The following is a 5665-nucleotide window of genomic DNA, read 5'->3' as shown; positions in this document are numbered from 1 at the left end:
TTTTTTATTGTTAGGGGTCATTTTATTTTCACAAAACAACATGAAAACCACAAACTATTCATCTTTAATTAAAAGAATCAAATTGTGACCTAATTCCCTGTTTTATGACAAAACTTCTGATTTACTTATCTTTTAAATGGATTAACCAACTATGTTTTTCACCTCCAAAAGGCAATCCCATTTCAAACTTTTTTATCCCCAGGTAGTCCTATGGATCAAGTCCAGGGCCTTGTACAGAATAAGCATCCTTAAAATAATAAATTGTGTTTACCATGAATGTATCTCAACAGGCAGATGAGATTTCTCTTTTTAATTAAAGAGAAATATTAAATAATGTGTATACTGATATTTATTTATCAATTTAACAATTGTTATTGTTACTGTTCCAGAAGGAGCATTTAAAAGTTTTATCCTCTTGCAGGGTGTGGGAGCACACATAGCTACTCTGGAGGATCACAACTTAGCAAGAGCCTGTTGCAGAATAAAGGACCAAGGATACAGCATCTCTCGGTTTAATCTATGGTCTAAAGGGGGAAAAAACTCCATGTTCTCAAAGCATGTGTGATGAATAGATTCTATAGTCATACTATTTCTTAAGATGCTTTGATGGATTCCTGAAAACAGGAGTATCACTACAGTCTGATCTGTGCAGTGAGACCCTATAGACCATGTACTAAATTTTTTAAAGGATGTTTTGAAATTTCTCCTAAAATCTTCAGTATATATCACACAGCAAAACTGGTCTATTGGGTTGGGGAAATAGCTCAGCAGCATAAGCGCCTACCTGGCAAATGCAAGATCCTGAGTTCGATCCCCTGTACAAAAAAAAAAAAAAAAAAAAAAAAAAAAACTGTCTCTTTAACCAATTATTACCCATTTTATAGGATTAAAAATAGCATTTCCAGAGCGCTTATTGCATCCTACTTTTAATACTCTGAAAAGTATTAAATCCATCTTCAATAGAGAAAGAATTATCCCTACTAACAAATCAAAGGAACATTTCATAGGGGAATTCCAAAATTATATCAGGCAATAAAAGCATCACTTTTGGGATCATGGTATATTCTCAATCATTAAATAGAACATGTTCAAATCTGAAGCATAATTTATTTGATTTTATACTGTTGCAAATGACTTTTCCTTGTCTAAAGGCAGCAGTAGTATAATTCTCATTATCCTCTCATATGTTAAGAGTTAAATCCTGATTTAGTTACAACTTTCTACTATAAAGAAATTTCAAAGCATTAAGATAAAATGAAGCACAACTTTTTGAAAAAAGTATTAAATACTGATAATTTTTCTTTGGAGTTTGGTTAAAATTTGGTTCTAATGAACATCCATAGAAGCAAATTTTGGTGAGGGAATATTATCATCTGTAACAGTAAATAACAAATGCCTCAGCAAGTGTGAACAAGAGTGTGAGTGCATGCATCCACGGAAGTACTTTTCACATCTCTTGCAGGTAGTAATGGGCTATCAAGTAGAACTAAAGCATTATGTTTATTTGATATTAGGGTGCTGGTTCCCCTCAAGCCAGTCAGCACATCTACCCCAACAGACAAATAGATTCATGGGAAAAAGCAAGTCAGCAAAAGAAGTAGGAAAGAATGAAACACAGATATTCTCTTTTGTTTTTGTTTTTGTTTTTTTTTAATGGGTTCCCTGATGTATGAAAAGTGTCATCAGTGTGGGGTGCTTCTACTCTCTTATTGGAGGAGTTTGGATGCAGATTCTGCCCACTTATACATATCTGGCAGCAGGGAATCATATTCACTTCTCCATATTCTTTCTTGAACATATTTGGCCTTGTCTTCAGGTTCTGGATACCAGAAAGCCATTTTGTTAGCATATAAGTATTCTGAAACCTTAATAGCATTGTTTACAGAAACTTCCTGAATATTACCAAGAGGTAGGTAGTCTCCCTTGAGCTAACTCTTCATTTGTTAACTGGCTTGTCAGTGCCTTTGCAGCTTCAAGGAAAACATTGTCACTGATATGTCAGGTGTGACAGATAATAACAGCTAAAGCCACATCTGGGAAAATATATACATTGTTTCCCTGCACTGGTGTGAAGACTCAGCCATCTTGGAGTTTCACGGGCCCAAATGGACTGCCACTGGCAAACAAACACTTTCCTGCTGTAAGTGTGTATGCTTCTTCAGGCGTGCACTCAGCCTGTGCTGTTGGATTACTTAATGCAAATATTATTGGCCTTTCATTGATATTAGCCGTGGATTTGATTACTTCAGGAGTATAAAGCTGGCCAGCACCTGCCACTCCAATTATAGCTGAAGGCTTAAGTATATTTACTGCATCTTCAAAAGTACTAGGTATGTTCTCTGGGGCCACGTGTACAAAAGATTCCTGATGACTATTTCAGCATCCCAACCCTTAACTAATAAACCATACTTGTCAAACATCCAGATTTTCTTCTGTGCCTCTTCTTCTGAGAGTCCATTTTCTACCATAGACATAACGATAAAACTCACAATTCCAAGGGCAGCCTCGCCTGCTCCAAGAAATAAGATTTTGTGGTCTGAGATCATTTTATTAATAACTTTTGGGCTTCAAGAAGACCTCCTAGAGCTACTGCAACTGTTCCTTGAATATCATCATTTAAGGTACAATATTTTTCTCTATGTTTTCTCAAGAACCTGAATGCATTATGATTTCCAAAGTCTTCAAATTGAATAAGTGTGTTCCGGCCATATCTGTCAGTAATTGCTTTCATAAACTCATCAATCAGATCATCATAAAGCTGTGAGCGATCTCTTTTCTAATACATGCCCATGTAAAATGGATTTTTTAAGAGTGCTTGATTGTCATTTCCAACATCAATACAGACAGGCAAGCATCTATCAGGTCGTTTTCCTGCACAAGCTGTATATCAGCAAAGCTTTCCTACTGGGATTCCCATTCCATAGACACCCAAATCTCCAGACCCAGAACTCTCTCCCCATCAATCACCACAACAGCCTTAACATGATTTTCTGGCCAGTTATCCACAATTGATCTAACATGACCTCTGTCTGAGATTGAAATAAATAATCCCTTGGGTCTCCTGAAGATGTGTCCATATTGGGAACAAGCAAGCCCAACTGTTGGTGTGTATACAATTGGCATGAGACTTTCAATATCATCTTGTAGTATTCTATAGAACAGTTTCTCATTTCTTTCTTGTATTCCCATTATATAAATGTATTTTTTCAAAGGACTGGTCAATTTTTTCAGGTTTTTATGAAATAGGCTTGAATATCTTGAGTCTCTATTTTAGGAGGTAAAAGTCCTTGAAGACCAAGCATTTGTCGTTCCTGTAATGTAAAAGCCATTCCCTTGTTTGTTCTTGGGTTCAACATGAGTAGCTTGCCTTTTTCTTTTGTGTGCAAATGAAGGCATGCCAAAGTGCAAGGAGTAGCAACTGCTCTTAACCAGGAAAACATCTTTTCTTTTACCGGAAGCCTCGTCCTGCTTCAGGTGGTCCTGTGGACGCAGAAGCTGCGGCCCTGCTGCCATCCCAGCGATGCTCAGCCCCGCCGGCGCCCAGCCCTGCCCTCCTCACCCCGAAGCTGACCGGAGCCGGCGCCAGCTCAGGTTCACACTGGCCCGGGCCACTTATGTTTATCTTTATTTCTTTCATTATAGATGGGGGATTTCTGCTATTATTTCTGCTAATTGATTTTATATTTACATCATTTTTATGTCTTCTGGTTATTCATGTAAAATAATTACTCTTAGACTAGTCATTTGCATCATGTAGCAGCTGGTAGATCCTTTTTTCATGTTATCTTGCTTCTTTTATGGTATCTTTTAGTAATTGGCCTTTGTGGTCTAGTTGTGAAATTTTGTCTTCACACTGGTCATTTCTGAAACCCATATTTTCAATAAAATTTTTAGTTTCTCAGACTTCAGAGTGACACCTTTCATGAAATCTGTTTCTTCACTAAACTTGTCATTTATGATTTTTAAAATTATTTTAGTTGATCTAGATTTTGACTAATGTCTTCTGAATGCTCCTTGATCATTTTGGTTTTTACTTCCATTATGTATTTAGTTGACTTTTCTATGACTCTGCTCAGTACCTCTTTGTTCTTTTTTTGTAACACATTCTGTTATCCTTCTAAGCAATCTGGATGTATGACGTATGCTATTCTCCTCCTCTATTCCCCTTAGATAGGCCTCAGAGCAGTTGGATTATTTGGGAGACACTGTGGTGCCTTGTCTTTTAATGTTTGTTTTTGTTTTTGCTTAGATTTGTGGGTACTTATAATGTAAAGGATTTGTTACTAACATAAATGAGAGTTCACTTTAGGTGGTCACATTTTACTGCTGTGTTTTGAGCACAGTTAGAGTCCTTTCAATTTGCCCCAAGATACATCAACCTTGATTAATATTTAAGTTGAATATGAAGAGTAATTATTTCAAAAATTTTCTGAAATTTTATATTTGTGTTGATAATATCACAAAGGTAATCTACACATTGACTTGCAGAGAACACTCATTAATAACAATTATAACACTCTGATAATATCAAGCAAATCAGCTTCAGCAACATCACCTGATAAGAAATGTACATTAGCATACTATAAGAAACACTGACATACTTCCTTTAACCGTAAAGAATATATACAAAATCCTAGGTTAAAAATTAAGACAACCTAAGTATTGTTGACTCACAGGTAATATGTACTGATTGTTATGCCTATATCTCCTCTCATGTTAAATAAAAAGAATTCACTAGTAATTTTATAGCATTAACTAACTACAACATCTACAGATTAATGAAGAACTATGGTTGCACTGTGGTACCTTGATTTCTGAACTTAATTCTTCTCACATTTCTGGTCACAAAATTAATTCGATGTGAACTGAATAAAATTTCATATTTTAATTCAGTATTGGCCTTATGGAGAAGTTTGATTCAACCCTCATCAACTTCATTTTGCAAATCAGAATTATGGATAAATTAAGTTCCTGAACAAAGGTGCCACTGTTCTATTAAAGCATAATGCATTGGAACCTCGATATTATGATGAAAATTTTGAAATGATAAATTTTGTGCTATGGGATGAAGGAGAGCATTATATTAACAAACAAATAGATTTGTGTATAATTAGGTAGATGTAACAGGAAAAAATGGCGAGTTCTAGAAGAACCAAAAAGTAGAAAATACTATGTGAAAAATACAAAGAAAAAAGAAGAATTTAAAAGAAGAAATATTAAAAGATAGAAGAAAAAATAAAGAAAAACAGAAATAAAAGCAGGAGAAATGGACATAATAAAATCCCCTAAACTTCAATAGTTTAGTGAGGTGCAAAGAGGAAAAGAACAAAACACAAAAAAATCATACAATCCACACATTTACACAAAATAAAAGGTTATGAAATGAAATGAATTTTCTGTTATTTTGAATTTGTGGCTTTCTTCTGAGATGTACGTGGTTGGAGGTGTGTCCAACTGAAAATATCCCTGCTCATACTGGTACACAAGAAGATAGTCAGGCTGCCAACCCATTCTGTCTGCAGGATCCAGCACACTCTGGATGGTGAGCAGGTCAATGCTGTTATTTTCAATTCCAGAGAAACTTGGCTGCATTCTGGCCTCTGACAATTGGGGAGCACTGTATCCTTTATCCCAAACCTTAATTTTCTTCTCTTTCTAGCCTGCT

At 35.6% G+C, this 5665-nt stretch overlaps 1 pseudogene; it reads right to left on the bottom strand.

Moving 5' to 3' along the window:
* Positions 1–1894: 1894 nt before the first annotated feature.
* Positions 1895–3440, bottom strand: LOC101575215 (annotated as a pseudogene).
* Positions 3441–5665: the final 2225 nt, after the last annotated feature.

Source organism: Octodon degus, unplaced genomic scaffold (genome assembly GCF_000260255.1).
Source record: "Octodon degus isolate 3935 unplaced genomic scaffold, OctDeg1.0 scaffold00103, whole genome shotgun sequence".
Classification (NCBI taxonomy): Eukaryota; Metazoa; Chordata; class Mammalia; order Rodentia; family Octodontidae; genus Octodon; species Octodon degus.
This window is presented reverse-complemented; position numbering and strand designations above follow the sequence as displayed.